Raw genomic sequence first — 14,729 nt, forward strand, 5'->3', positions numbered from 1 at the left:
CCAACAACTCTGCTCATGAAAGAATCCCTGCACAGTTTTATGGTAATTTGTTGGCTTTTGGTACAATCCATGACTTTGTTCTTCATGCGTGTACAGAAATGTACTACCAAGCAAAGTTGATTTCTCGAGATGCGCATAATCTAACCCTCATAAGTGCTCTTTTTGAATTATTCATTTCCATCCCACTTGCACATAACTCTTCATTCATTTGCAAATTGGTGCAAAGTAAATACTGAAGGCAGTCTAGTGTTTTTTGCTTAGTGCCAAGTGAATAACATACAGAGATCAGTGTGATCATACTAACGCCAACCATTCACTGAAATGTAAACTTACTACTACCTTTTGCACTACAGTGGTTTGAATTGTAACTTCACAACCACGGCTGGATTTTTGTTAGATCACTGGTATCCCAGTGTTGGCTTTTCAAACAATCCATTTAAACAGTCAGCGAGTAGGAGAGGAGGCGTGTTGTGGAAATATTAATTACAGAAGTTAGACCACAACCACAGAGCTGGAAATCCTTTCCAAAAGGAAACTTATTTTATACTGCTAAGCCGCTGATTGTAGGTATTACAATGAGAGTATTGAGTTGAGCTAAAGCCTCAGTGCCATGTACACGCAGGAAAATATTACTAACAGCCATTACGCTGCTTATTAGCTTTTGGCAATAAAACAACCACCTCTATATTCCTAATTGCACATTGCTTGCAAGAATTGTAAAGCATCTGAACAAACTCCTGGCTTACATGGAGTTGTGAGTTTCTGTCAGTATCCTACTTGCTTTAGCAGAGTCCAAGCTCCCCAAATATTTAATGGTAGAACTACTGATCAGCACTTGATTGATCCATTGACTCTGAATGAGAATCAAATGGGAAACCAGCAACTCTGAACATGGATATATCATTTAAATTCTTGTTGAAAGGTAAAAAAGTTTGTCAAATGTGAGAATTTTCTTGGCTTCCGTTTTTCATAACGGAACGTTTAATGTTTTGAAGTTTAAGGTAAAACTTGAATCAGGTTGTTATACACAATTTTTTTTTTTGTGATCTGACACTATTGTGTAACATTGATGTTGCAGCTGCAAACTCTGCTATCCAGAGTCTTGTGATAAATATGGTCTTCAGAGGTTGGTTGCCAGATTTATCTTGTGAGAATTATGTGCTCTAATACTCCATGGACCGACAGATTTTTATAACAGACTAAGACATATTTCACATTGCAGCCATATGCACAAGTGAAGTTATCCATTTTTTTTTTTTTTTATCCGTTGATCTCAAAATGTTTAGTACAACAGTTTTGAGTAGATTAATTAAGGACACCCATGCTTTCCAATCCACTTCTGTTTACATCCATGTGATACGGTGTGGCAGACGAGAGCTCGGCATTCCCTCGTTTCTCCTGACAGGACATCCGTCTCCATTAGAGAATATTATTAATATCCATCTTAGGATGGTTAAGAATGTTGCTCATTGTTTGCTACACGTGTAGTCAAGTGTAGTAATTTTATTCTAAATCTTAAGCATTGTACTTGAAACAACCTTTGAACCCCGTGTCTTCATATCACATGCATTTCGAAAGGTCTTTCATGTTTTTCTAATTTAACACAGATTCTCAGGAAGTCGCCGTGTATTCCTGGCTATGAGATGTCTGTTATGTTGAATTCCTAATATGCTGACAGTTTGCATTATCTCGAGAAGCATCTAAAGGGCTTGCCAAGATTTGATCCCAGATGCTTCCAGAGGACAACGCCTCCAGCAGTGCTGCACATCAGTGTAACTGTGATGCACTCCATATACTGTGAGAGAAACTTGTGTTGTATTCCACTAAGCTTAGAAAGCAAGAAAACCAAAGGACTTTAACTTCCTAAGTTTTAGCTTCGAAAGTGCTGCAGAGGCATTTTGTATGACTGTAAGCCTGACCTCTAAGCACAATGAAAACGCAGGCTTCTCATAAATTATTACAGACTTAGATTAACATTCTCAAAGACGGCATGAATAACATTGTGCTTCTTTGTCAAATCAACTTCACAGCAAACAAGAGCTTCAGAACCTTATTACCTTGTTATTGGGATATTATTGTGTACATGCAGTATTCAGTAGCGCCTTTAGTACGCGTTTTCCGCAATGGCTTTTGGAAAGATAAATGAGTATTTAAACATCGTGTTAAAGCTGTGTTCCTTCTATTTCTGAGCTGTGAGAAGAAACGTGTGACCAGCTGTCAAAAATGCACATGGCGATGATCATCAGCTTCACGTGGCTGATACAGCCTTGTGGTTTAGGATGAATAATAGATACTAAGTGCACAAAACTGCTGAGGCTATGAGTCACTTTGGGGTGATGGGAGTTGAGCTAACTTTAACACACCATTGGTCACAAAAAATAACTTTTCAGAGCCCCTTTTTGCTTGCCTTGGTTTGAATCTGCGTCGAATGCGCTTTCACCGGCATACAAAAACAATTGGTTGCCAAGGATATGCTTTCAAAGCTCCCTCAAAAAACATTTATTTGGTCACATGGAAGTTAATCTGTACTAAAATGTGGTAAGATAAGTCTAGGTCACATAAAGTACAAGTGCTTTATGTCGCTATTGGTGTTTTAAATGCCTCTAGTTAAGAGAAAGGTAGATTTTAGATAATTACTTGACTTTTAAACCGATTTATACATTTAAAATATTAATAATTTGCATGTTTCAGCTATCCAGTTGCTATTGCTTTTGCCTATATTTTTTTTTTATCTTTTATGATATAATAGACATATTAAATGATATTCTGATTATTTTTTTGAAAGCTACCAGAATGTATTTAAAACATTTACATGAGCTTACACGTTTTATAGGCACAACTGTGTATGCTTTGTGTAACTGGCTTAGTATGTATCAGACTCTACAGAGCAATTTATAAAGACACTTTAAAATATTACTGGCATCTTTTAATAACTAATATTGGGGAGCCACCTATGCTGCATAGGATCAATCCCAACCAATCAGTTCCAGCGTTTTCTTTACTCTCTAAATTATTTCTCTCTCTATACCAGCGTCTTTGAAGTCTACTCTTGAGAGGCAAGTCTCTGGTGGAGACCACTGGATCCTCCACTAATGATCTCTATCCAGGCTGGGCTTGCTACTTTCATGTCTTGCGTAACAGTTGCATTTTTTTCTCTTTAGATATCATTCGTACATAGTGCTCCTCTTCAGTACAATGGATCCACAGAAGGGCACGGATGAGGGAAGGGGTTGGTGATTGAGGAGACCTTCAAGAAAATAAGACAAACACTTAAACCCTCGTGGTGATGGATGTTCTTTTTAATGTTAATGTCAATTTGGTGGCTGAACCAAATCCTGCATATAGTATTAGACCCAGCGTGATGTGTGAACAGTTTGTATTTTTCAGAGTTGTTGATTCAACATCTTGAGTTGTGGGTAAAACTCATCCGTGTCTATTTGAAGGAAGACGATAATTGGTGTAAGACAAGAAGGTATCTTGGCTTTGTAGTTTGTAGTGGTTGCTGTTTTTAATACACATCCATAGTTTCATTGTACTCGATTTGTTTAGCATTTCGTATAATATTGCAGATGCTGCTGAATGGCAGGCTTTGCCATTAAATTTTAGGCCTAGTCAGGAAGTCATACTACTGCAACCTGATAATAATAAGCTACGTAAGCTTGCATGGCCCTTCATGGAAATGAGTTTTTTGTGTGACCAGTAATGTTTTTGGTTGCAAAAGTATTAATGCAAAATGATGGTGACTTTAACTTCAAAGCTACATCACGTTGAATGACGCACCACTTCATGGTCCATTCAGAATTGCTATAATAAAGCAAGTGTCGTCAATTATTAACTGACCTTTATTTAAAGCTGTTGTGGGGAGCAGCGGTTTGATTTGGCTAGTTAGACATGTTGGGTTTCTTTGCCTTGAAAAAACGACACTGACTTTTGCCATGGCTTGAGGAATCAATGACCTCACTACGGAAGAAATTAGAATTTATGTGACCGAGTAACAGTTATAGCAGTTATGAAAAAACAAAAAAAAATCCCCCCCAAAAAAACTCATTGTCTTTGCAATCACATTCAAAACCCACCTTGGGGAAGCCATTCTCCAATTTAAATGAGATTGTTTTTTTTGTTGAAGACAAAGCACAGCTTATTACTAACACCACCCCTGCTGCGAAGCCTTGTGGTGACAGCATCCCCTGTTTTACTGGCAAAGTTAAGACACAAATTAAAGGGGGTGTAGGTAAATTTAAAAGGGGGGAGAGTCAGGGGCTTCCTTACTACCTGAATCCAGCTCTGTTTTGTTGAACATCCAATACATGTTTCTACTCTGTCATTCTGATCTTGAACTTAACTATATCCTCACAAAAGTATTCCTGTGATTACTTTGCCTTCAGCTGATTTTTTTCCCCCTCTTGCTATGGCTGAAGGTGATTGGCATTGATTGTGGTTGGTTGTGACACCTGCACAGCATCAGCAGTCTGAAGTGCTGTTGTGGATCTGTACCCGTAGTCTCACCTGCCAAATTGCTCCAGCGGTATTGAATGTCCTGTCAATGTATTGGATGTCCAATTCAATCAGCATCCAAATTGAGTGCAGGCAGCGCTGGTTTTAATAGCCTTGTGCCAGTGATGAGAAAGCAGAGTATTTTTTTTTATCTGAGCTCCATGCAAGCAGTCTACATTTCTGAAATGCCTGTGGTGACAGCAGAGGAGGATTCAGCATTAGCCTACATTTCACTGACGGATGCATTTATTGCAATGCTGTCTTATTCATTTTTTTTTCTTTTTTGGGGGCAGGGAGTAATTCCAATCTCATCTCATGTAACACAAATTTATTAAACTTTAATTTTATTCTCCGATGTTGTTTATTTGAAAAGTAACTTTAGATTTGTATTGGGATGTGGGTTTGATGGCCCGTTGTTTTTAAGCAATACTCTCATAATAACATCCCTAGTGTGTCATGTGTATTGAGATCTTTTCAAGATCAAATTCCACCTAATTGTTTGCTAATTGGAAAAACAATTAGTGCCACATGGTACAATTTGTGTGTCTAATGCTGACAAATTACAGGTTATGCTTTTGCATGCTAGAGATATTTTTCTCTATGATTAAAACTTGGTGGTTATGTTTATTATCATTATCATTATCATTTTTTTAATATTAGTGGCATAACCTTGGTAGAAGAGGAAGCCAGCATGACAACACTGTAGGGCCATCCCCCCCCCCTTTTTTTTTTTAAATTTTTTTTTATTTTTTAGGTTTTTGTCATAATCATCCAAAAGTCTAGACATGGCAATTCATCCCACTAATCTCTGGACTCTTTCTAGACACACTAAGCTCTGTGAACTCTATGCCTCTTCTCTCTGTGACTGTTAGGGTGTCTATGCTCTCAGCTAGCTTGGGGCGTGTTCAGTTCAGTTCAGTGTGCATGCAAAGCTGCTTCTGAGGCGCATGATGCAGGCTGCAGCTGAGCAGACACTGCTCTGCCCTCGCTTCCCTGTCCTATCCTTTCTCTGTCCCCGCGTCCTCTGCCGGTTCCGTCATTTCAAAATGAATCCCACACCTCTGTCACTGCTGATGTGAAAGCCACACGACATCACTGGTGCTATGACAACAGCAAGTCCTGCCTCTCTCACATTCACAAGTGCATTGTGGGCTGTCAGTGAATATACCAAATTACAAACTGCAACAGAATAACTGTGACCTTTCAGCCTTCATTGGCTTAGAGGCACACATTAATTTCATTTTCCGGAATTTTGTTTTAACGAATCTTCAGACCCCTTTATCTTTGGCAAAATGAAAGTGAAATTTACATTTAGGCTTCTGATCAAAATCAAAAATGAGCAACACAGGCCTGAATCTGACTGTTCTTTGTCCCATTAGTTTGTTCCCAATAAACCGTTCTGCAGCATATAGTGTAAATATCATGCTTCCTTAAAGGGAGTGGAGGGGCAATTATAGAGGAGGAGAGGGAGGAACATGCATTCCTGTTTGTAGTTTAGGGGGTTGGAATTATAGAGTGAAGAGGGAGCAACAAGGGAGGGAGTAAAGAGTGTGAAAGAGTCAGCTGGAGAAGGGGAGGGGGTACAAACGGCACTCCCTCTCTCCCTCAGTTCTTCAACTCATCCTTGGATACAGGAGTCAGTCTGCTGTGGACTTGCAGGAGGAATACCAATCATCACCTCATTTATATTTTGAAATATCCCTCTTATTGGTGCATCAGATTTAACTGGAGGAAGAGTAGAATTATAACTTCCATGAGAACATTAAGGTAAGTCACTAGTTGTGCATTTTCTGTGCCATGCCGCGTGTTTGGTAGTTGGTTAGGAGATAGAAAAGGCAAATGGCTCTTTACCCTCAAGCTTCCTACTTTCTAAAAGTGTTGCTAAATATCAGCAGTTCAAATGTCACACATTTTCTGGTACGTTTCAGTAGTTAAATTGGTCAGATGCAGCCAGCTCTCTCGTGAACCATATTGTTCCCTCCTGAGATGTGTAATTTCAGGATTTATTAGCTTTGACTGCAATATTCTCATTAGTGTCCACTCGTTTTTGCATTCCCATTCTTCCAGCAATTTAATATTATATTAAGTTGTAACCATACCCTGAGGCCCCGTAGCCTCAGGGTATGGGGATTCCTCAGTGTATGTACCTGTAGTAATCCTGTGTATTGCAAACTTTAGGCAATAAGGCATTGTGTTATCCACTTCACTCCTAGATGCAAACAATGCACCCTGTGTCTGTGTCATTGTAATGACAAAGCAGTGGTGGTGGTGGCAGGTTTGTGATGCTGACAAAGGGAGATGATGAATTGCAAATGTGAGAGATGTCCAAAGCCAAGGAGAATTCCCAGAGCGCATCACGGGGGGAGTGGGGGGGGCTTTACGTTGTGAGTTCATTTAAAACCCGAACTTTGTGCTTGAAAGCTGGTTGTGACTCCTGCAGTGGGGAGAGGGCGAGAAATGGTCATCTGGTGTTATAGTTATGGTAATGTATTGACTGTTCACGGCTTAGCAGGACAGGGGGTCGGATTCTGGCCTTCAGGCTTGTAAATCTTGATGATGCTCCTGTTGTGATTGGAGGAAAGCAGGCTTCGAAAAACACAAACTCTGAGTTCCTGTTAAAAGCTTGACACAAAAGTCACATGCAGTGTCCTCAGTCTAAATTTGTCTTAACAAAATTATTCTCAGCAGAGGAAAATAACCACTGATTGGTTTGCGCAATCTTATGCGATAAGCTTCACTTAATTAAAAGTTATTACCGTGTGCCATGAAACAAGGGTTATATTGTAGGTTTACAGGCTAAGAGTTAATCTGAGATCACGTGGTATTTCAGATACTAAGCTCATAAGATTTCAACTGAACTATTTGAGGCAGAATTCAGCATGCTGGAACTTGCTCTGCCACAACTCAAATTATTTTCAGTTTGCAGTTTTATGTGCATAAAACTTTGTTACCTTTCAAAGGGACTAGAGCATGTACTTACGATTGCAGGTATTTTCTTTCCTGGTAGTCACAGAATGTTGGGTTTGCTATTCAGTTTACTTATAAGCCTGAGCTAGGGTAAGAATAATATATACATATGCACTTTTTCCTTCTATAGCATTTAGAAAAGCAAGTATACAACTGTTTATAAAAATAAAAATTAACCTAACGTCGGTGGAATTTGTGCGACATCCCACAGTCTTTAAAAATAGAAGCATACTTTGATGCCTCCATGAGATTGAATTACTGCTGGGCTGTCATAATAAACACCATTTACATCCCACTGAGCTTTGTGAAAGTACATTGTATCTGCTGTCGGTAAATGTAACCTAAGGTGCAGTCAAAAAAAAAAAAAAAATCCTTCAATATCCATTAATATATGAAACCTAATGGGTGGAGGTGCTGTACTTTACCTGAAATTTGACTTTCTAAGTGACATGCCACAGGCTGATAAAGGAGGCTTGTGCTGGAAATTGTAATCAGGGATGTTTGGAGGAAGTGGACAGATTTCAACCAAGCTTTGTGTAGTCATGTGTGTCAGGACTGTGCTCAGTTCTGCCTCACTGCACAATGCAACACAGTGGGGACCCGGGAGCTTCAGGGGTGTTGTGGTGAAGGTGGAGCTTGGGAATGACTTCATGGGCTGTTTTCACAGATACATTGGTGTCAAATCTCCTCATTGTGTTTAAATTGTATAGTAAAGTCTTAAAGAAACACAGCAGCCCAAGGAGCCGCATGCACTTGCATATTGAGAATGTTATTTTGGAAATCCCAAAAGGTTGATTCTGTTCATCTGGATGCAGCGTTTTCAGTGGGAGAAACGTTTTGTCACTCATCCAAGTGACTTCTTCAGTTTCCACTGAAAACGCTATGTCCACATAAACAAAATAAAGTTTTTGGGATTTCCTTAACTGGATGATTGAACATGCATCAAATGTTATTTTGGAAAGTTTTTCTTCGCTCAGATGAACTCGCCTTTTCCTAGTGTACCAGTATTAGACACACTATTCCATCTGTTTGGAACACAACCTGAAATGTGCATTCCCTGCTCATTAATATTGAAATCAAAATGATGGAAATGGGTCTTGACTCTGACCCAGATGTGATATTGAGTGGGGTTTGTACTTCTGGTGCAATATAAAAGGAAACGCACCATACTGCAGCGTGCTTAGTATTCCCACTCACTGACCTGGAAGCAAAGGATTGGGTGAGTGAGAGAGCCTGAGTGCAAAACATTGTCCCCATGTTTTTGTTCCCCACTTCGTACTATCTTCGTACTTCATATTATCTCTGTGCAGACTTTTAGCGTTCTTGTGCATATAGTTTACTTTTATAAAAGTTGTGTAAAATTTCATATAATCACTAAAGTTTTTTTTTTTTTTGTAATCTTCCAGATGTTTTCATACACCATCCCGTCCCAGTCATCGGTTGGTAATACCTCCTGGTGCATTTACAGATTTGTCACACCAGATAATGTTTTGCTAACCACTGGGTCCCGTCATTGATACTGTCGATCGCAAATCTATCATCGTAAAACTGCCAAGAACATTTGTTTCTTGTGTCCAGGGGAAATGGCTGGGTATGTTTGGAGTCGGAGTGTGGAGGAGGACATTGGAAGTCTGGAATGTGAAGCATGTAAGACAGAGTACTTTTGATGCTCCATGTACTTGGGGGAGACCTTTTCTCTGACAGTGACGGTTACAGGATATGAGAAGGTCAGCTCGTGTATGTGCTGATTGTGGTTTAAATATTTTGTAACAGCGGCTCAAACCTTTTTCATAAAAAAAGAATTTGCCGTTTTCATCCCAGATTCACACTTGTGTCACAAACTGTTGAGTCTTGATCTTGGATTTTTGTTTGATCTGCCTATCATTAACGTTTCCCCAGCTTCTGATCCAGTTCCACATTATCAAGACTAAAGTTTAAATTACTCTTCAAAAGATTTGCTTTTTCTTGATTGGGTACAACACTTTTATTTTTTTTTTTAATTTTCACATATCAAACAGCAGATTGTAGATTTTAGAAAAAATCCTTTCAGATATTAGCAGAAATGTAAAAGAGCTTTTTCAAATGCTCTGATACAGTCCTAAATGATTACTACACAAAATGAGCGTTGCTTTAGAGATTCAGAGAAGTGAAAATAAATGAAGGGATGAAGGCAGGAGGAACATTTGGAAATATTGATTTAGTTAAAACAAATGGATATAAAGTGATTTTAACAGAACACTTCATATGAAACAAAAACAATCACTTCCACAAACCTGTGTCGTCGGTCCCCCACCCCGCATGTCATAACAGTTGTCCACAGCTTAGTTACGCCTTCCACTAACAGCTGTTAAAGTACTGTTAAAGTAACTTCAAAGGTTGTTAATGAGGAGGCAAAGAGCCATGAGCAGGAAGTGATCTTATGGCACCTTAGCTGTGAACCTCTACACAAGCAAATTGCTGCTATTAATGGAGGTGAAAGTATTATGACCTCACAAGATCTTGCACCTACAATGAATTTGGACAAATGTAGGATAATAGATGATAGTTTCTATTCTCTGGGCGTTTTATTACACCTCAAACTCTGGTCGTCATTTTGACAGATACTGTGGAAAAAAAGACGAGACATTAATTTTTCATAAGTTTGTTTTTATCTGTGACCACAGAACCGTATAAAGTACTCTTAAGTCTGCAGAGTGGACAAAAGACATGTTGACCCAATAAAACCTGCAGTTTATGCTGTATGCAGCTTAAACATCAGCAGAAGAGTTGACCTCTGCACATGGCATTGAGGGACAAAGGTGCCACTAGGCTAAACAATACCAGCTGCTGCTCAGCAACAGGCTCACAAAAGCATAGCGTTTCTTTTAAAACGACACAGCTCCAGGTCATTGCTGTATCCACATTTTGCAATCAAGAATGATTAATCGACAAAATCCTTTCCACTGAGTGGAGCTCACTTGCATCAAACTAGCTCTGCTGGCGTTCATAATTCGGCTTTGTATGTTCTGGCATCCTTCGAAGGGTTGCTCTCCTACATTAAAAATGCTCCATAACACCCAGCCACCTGAGCCTCTTGTGACAGGGTCAGACAGGTCACACACAGCAGCCTCACGTGCCCCGCCGTACTCTGAAACACATAATCAGATCAGCAGCGAATGAAAATGACTCCGTGGCTTGGCTGGTGATTTGTTTTTGCTGAAATGTTGCTTCACCTGCTGCTTTGTCAATGCGGCTGTTAAAGCCATACATGCTCTATTTGTTATTTTAGAGGTAAATTTTGAATAAAGCTGCATAAATAGTGTTTTGGCCGATCCTGTCTAACCTGATTTGTTTTTTTCATGATGCATTCAGCAGTGTTAGCAAACAAAGTTGAGCTGCTTTCCATATCACTGAAAGCCCCTCTTTTCAGTTTGTTTGCTATTTAATGTTTCCAGGGTTACAGATTACAGTTGGAAATTACTCTTTGAATATATAACCATAGTATATTGTTTTAATCTAAGCTGTTAAATTACTTTTAATATGGATGGGGTTTTTTTTCTGGCACAGGAACCTTTTGAAAATGGATGCAAGCTCTTGTAATACCAAATTTCCCTCTGGCCTAATAGAATCTTGAATACAGTTGAGCCCACTCGAGAGCAGAAAATGAGTCATGAGAACAAGGGTTTGTGTTTAGTGCTTCCATTTTCACAGACACATATGACTCCATATCAGTTGGGAAATGTGAGCTGTCTTAAGTGCAGTCTTTCAGTGGTTAAACCCCCTCCTCTTGCTGCATACAGCTACCTGTGTTATTATCTCTGGAGACCAGAGTGTTCAGATTACAGGGTTTTGTGTTGGAGTTTGTTACTGGTTGGGCCTGGCTTGTTTTTCCTTTCACAGTTGTACCTAGGTCAAATGGCAGGAATGTGTTGCAGGACTCCAAACAGCTTTTTAACAGAGATGTTTATCATCACATTTTGTCATATGTCTTTACGTAAGCCTTGCTTTTTTCAAAAATGCACTGTAGCCATTGATTTTTTTTTTTTTTTTTTTGAGACGTAGCCTGATGGAGGTGCACGTCAGAACTGCAGACTTCCTAATAAACAGTCTGTGTTGATGTAAGAATAGTCCAGATGATAGTCTGATGAGTTCACAGTTAGTCACTGACTGTCCTGTGTCTGGCGTCCAGCACTCACTTGTTGGGGAGCTCCTGCAAAACCAAATGAAATATTTCCAGTAGAGAGAATGATGCTGGTGTGAATTATTTTTCACTGTGTGCTACATGTGAGAAAAGAAGACTTTAGACAAATGACTCAACCTGAATCTCCTGGCATGAAGTTCAGCTCTGTCCATGTATACAGGAAAGTCTGACCAGGTGTTTCATGGTCTTTACCTTGTTTTCAAAGACCTTAAGTTGTATTTTGACCATGGGGCAACAACTTGCATGATGTCTGAAAATGATGCAAGCGGCTTGAATTTCATTCCTTGAGGACCTAAAGGGGGGTGGAGGGTTGAGACAATTTCCCCTCATACCTGTTCCAGCAGGCCCAAGAATTTGTATAAGAAGGACTTCAAAGTGGTCTTTACTAACAAAAGGAACTTAAATCTACCAGTCACATATTTTAGGGATGACAGCATTCCACACAACAGGTCATTCAGTGTAAAAACAAGTCACTGCTCCGAGAAGAGTTGATTCTGGCATAAATCACATTGCATGATTTTAATGTTCCAGTACAGTCCTGCGGTTATGAGGGATAAATTTGAGATTACCATAAGTGCTGACATTATCAACCGAGTTGAAAGTGTACACTTAATGACTCTCTCTGACTTTTTTGTAGTGTAAAAAATATAAAAAATAGAATACAGGATGCCTGTATATCATTTCCAAAAAAGAACTGAAAACCAGAAGATCACCACAGCCCATCTTAACTGAGCTCTGGACCATTTAAGAAGAAGGCAGATGTGTTTCTGCATTTTCTTTATAAAGTTTCTTTATTTCTTAAATGATATTTTGTACTCTAGATTATGAAATGTCCCTTTTTTTTTTCTTTTTTACAGTTTTAAGATGAGAAATCTTAACCATACTGTCCAAACATAAGCCAAAAAAGTCACCAGGTTGAACTGTGGTTCAGGCAGCATGGGAAATCACTTTCTCACGTGGATTGCCCACTACAAAGTTCAAACCTTGTGTTTTGCTTTTGCATGTCATTATAGTAAAGTTACCCACCCCTTAATAATCCTGGAACCACTTTAATTTTTGAAAGTCTCCAGTGGGAACTCTTTAGATTTGGTTGATCTTTCATGGGATCACCAAATTCTGATCATCCAGTGGAATTAACTTGTGATGTGTGTTAGTCTGTATTTCTAAAAGAATCCACTGGGTGTATGCGATGGGATTTTAGCGCCCTAAAATATCTTTTCCAGCCGTGGCATTTCTTGCTCATGTATTAATAAAGAGCTGATGGTGGATTCTGTGCGGCAGCAGCATTGCAGCTTCAGAGAACATTGTGTTTGGGAATTGAGGCCATTTAAAAGTTGTATTCAGATGTTCTGGTAGCTCCAGTGCAATTAAATTTAATAATCCTGCGTTTTCATTTTTGAACAGTGCATTCTTAAAAATTTAGTATAACATTTCTCTGGGTCAGCCATTTAAATTATGTGTTTTGCTATACCAGGAGCTTCAGTGTAAATCATGTTCAGTAGGAATCTGTGTTGTGTCTTTTAAACAGTGCCAATAGAAACTTGCTGACTGTTCTGTTCCCTTTTCAACCTATTTATGGTTTTGTGGCAGAGTGATTGGTGGCCATGTATTCTGCTGAGAATTTATCGGATCTTTTTCTTTAAATCTGCTGATTTGTTAGGAGATGAGTTGCATTTATTGCAACATTTGGTTTGGTTTGGTCTCATGGATTTGGCTGAATATTCATTTTGTACATTTTACTTCCAATTTCACTCATAAGTTTAAGCGTACAGATATAGATATGTAAAGATAATGTGTTGTGTGGTCACAGTAATGCATAACTTTGTTGCAATTCTATTGTAGTCCAAATTAATCAGTAACGTTTTTGGTCTACAACACCTGGCTCCTGAACTTCAGAGATTAACAAATGAGATTCCTGGGTTCCAGCGAGATCCATCTGCATCACTTGTAATTTAGTTCTGGTCATTTTGCCATTTTACATACACAATAACACATTTGTGCTACAAATAGCAGAAACTTCAACCATAAAGAGCAACCATTACAAGGTGGACATTTTTCTCTCCTCTTCTCCATTTTTAAAAATTAAGGTTATTATGTAGGAATGCTACGTGAAAAAACTCCAGAAGTGGTCCACAGTATATTGTAGTGCTTGCATTTTGTGAGCAATGCTTGTATGCCTCAGTGAATATCATTTCCTGTAACAACTTTGGTGTTTTGTTTTTTTTCATAGTTCTTTCCCTCCTGCGTTTCCGCTCTGTTCTATTTTGTACCAAATGGGATTAAATGAAATAGCCAACACACTGCAGAGTTATATAAAAGATGAATGTAGTTGTGTAAAGTTCAAACATGGTACACTGCAGTACCAGTGAGGGTTGATGAGTGGACAGAATAAGGAGGGAGGATAAGGATCAAAACGGGGTCAACTTCCATTTATGTAAAGCCCCTCCTCACAGTAAGCCTGAGGGCAGCACCAGAGGGTTGGGCTTATTTGCTTATTTGCAAAAACACAGTACCCCCCCCCCCCCCCCTCCCCCAGAGGGTCTATCCTAAAAAGTGGAGAAGCACACATCGTGAGAAGCAGCGGCCACAAATGAGTTAGCTAATCTTCTGTCCCATCTGTTGGTGGTCCCAAAGTGGAACAGGACTTTTGTTTTCCTTTTTACATCACACTGTCCGGCCTAAAGGCGGATAAATAGAGTCCAAATGTGCATTATAGTCAAAGCTTCTGCACCCTCCTGCTCCCAGTCCTTGTTAATGCAGGAAGCAGTGCCTGAGAGCAAACAACTATATCTCTGCATGGATGGTTCATTCCAGTTCTGAATAACTCATGTTCGCTCACACTGTCATTAGGTACCCTCCACTTCACAAAATCCCTGTACATATTGAAGGGGGCTTGAGTGGCTCACATCCTCTACCAGTCTAAGCACAGTGTTTATTTAGCTGACTTTACAGATAATTACTAAAGAAATAACTGCAAAGCAAGACAAGTTACAGCTCTGCGTTTATAACATCTACCATTATCAATTCTTTTTATGTGAACAGTGTCCTATGTTTTAGGGGAAAGCCTAGGATGGAAACAACATGTCAT

General features: G+C 39.3%; 1 protein-coding gene across 4 annotated transcripts in view; it reads left to right on the forward strand.

Annotated features, from left to right (window-relative positions):
• LOC147314978 (rho guanine nucleotide exchange factor TIAM1-like) overlaps positions 1-14,729 on the forward strand; it is a 41,276-nt gene that overhangs the window by 2,170 nt on the left and 24,377 nt on the right. For 2 of the 4 annotated variants that reach the window (XM_086262105.1, XM_086262108.1), the window contains exon 1: positions 6,132-6,261. The exons of 1 other annotated variant lie outside the window; for it this stretch is intronic. The gene's annotated coding sequence lies outside the window, so the exon portion shown is untranslated. Of the gene's footprint in view, positions 1-6,131; positions 6,262-8,957; positions 9,109-14,729 lie in introns of those variants that run through there. One more of the 4 variants, XM_086262107.1, reaches the window with a different exon arrangement.

The sequence above is a fragment of the Aulonocara sp. 'chitande type north' Nkhata Bay genome, linkage group LG14 (assembly GCF_057382095.1).
Source record: "Aulonocara sp. 'chitande type north' Nkhata Bay isolate Kocher_YH1m ecotype deep benthic linkage group LG14, A_spYH_male_GT1.1, whole genome shotgun sequence".
Classification (NCBI taxonomy): Eukaryota; Metazoa; Chordata; class Actinopteri; order Cichliformes; family Cichlidae; genus Aulonocara; species Aulonocara sp. 'chitande type north' Nkhata Bay.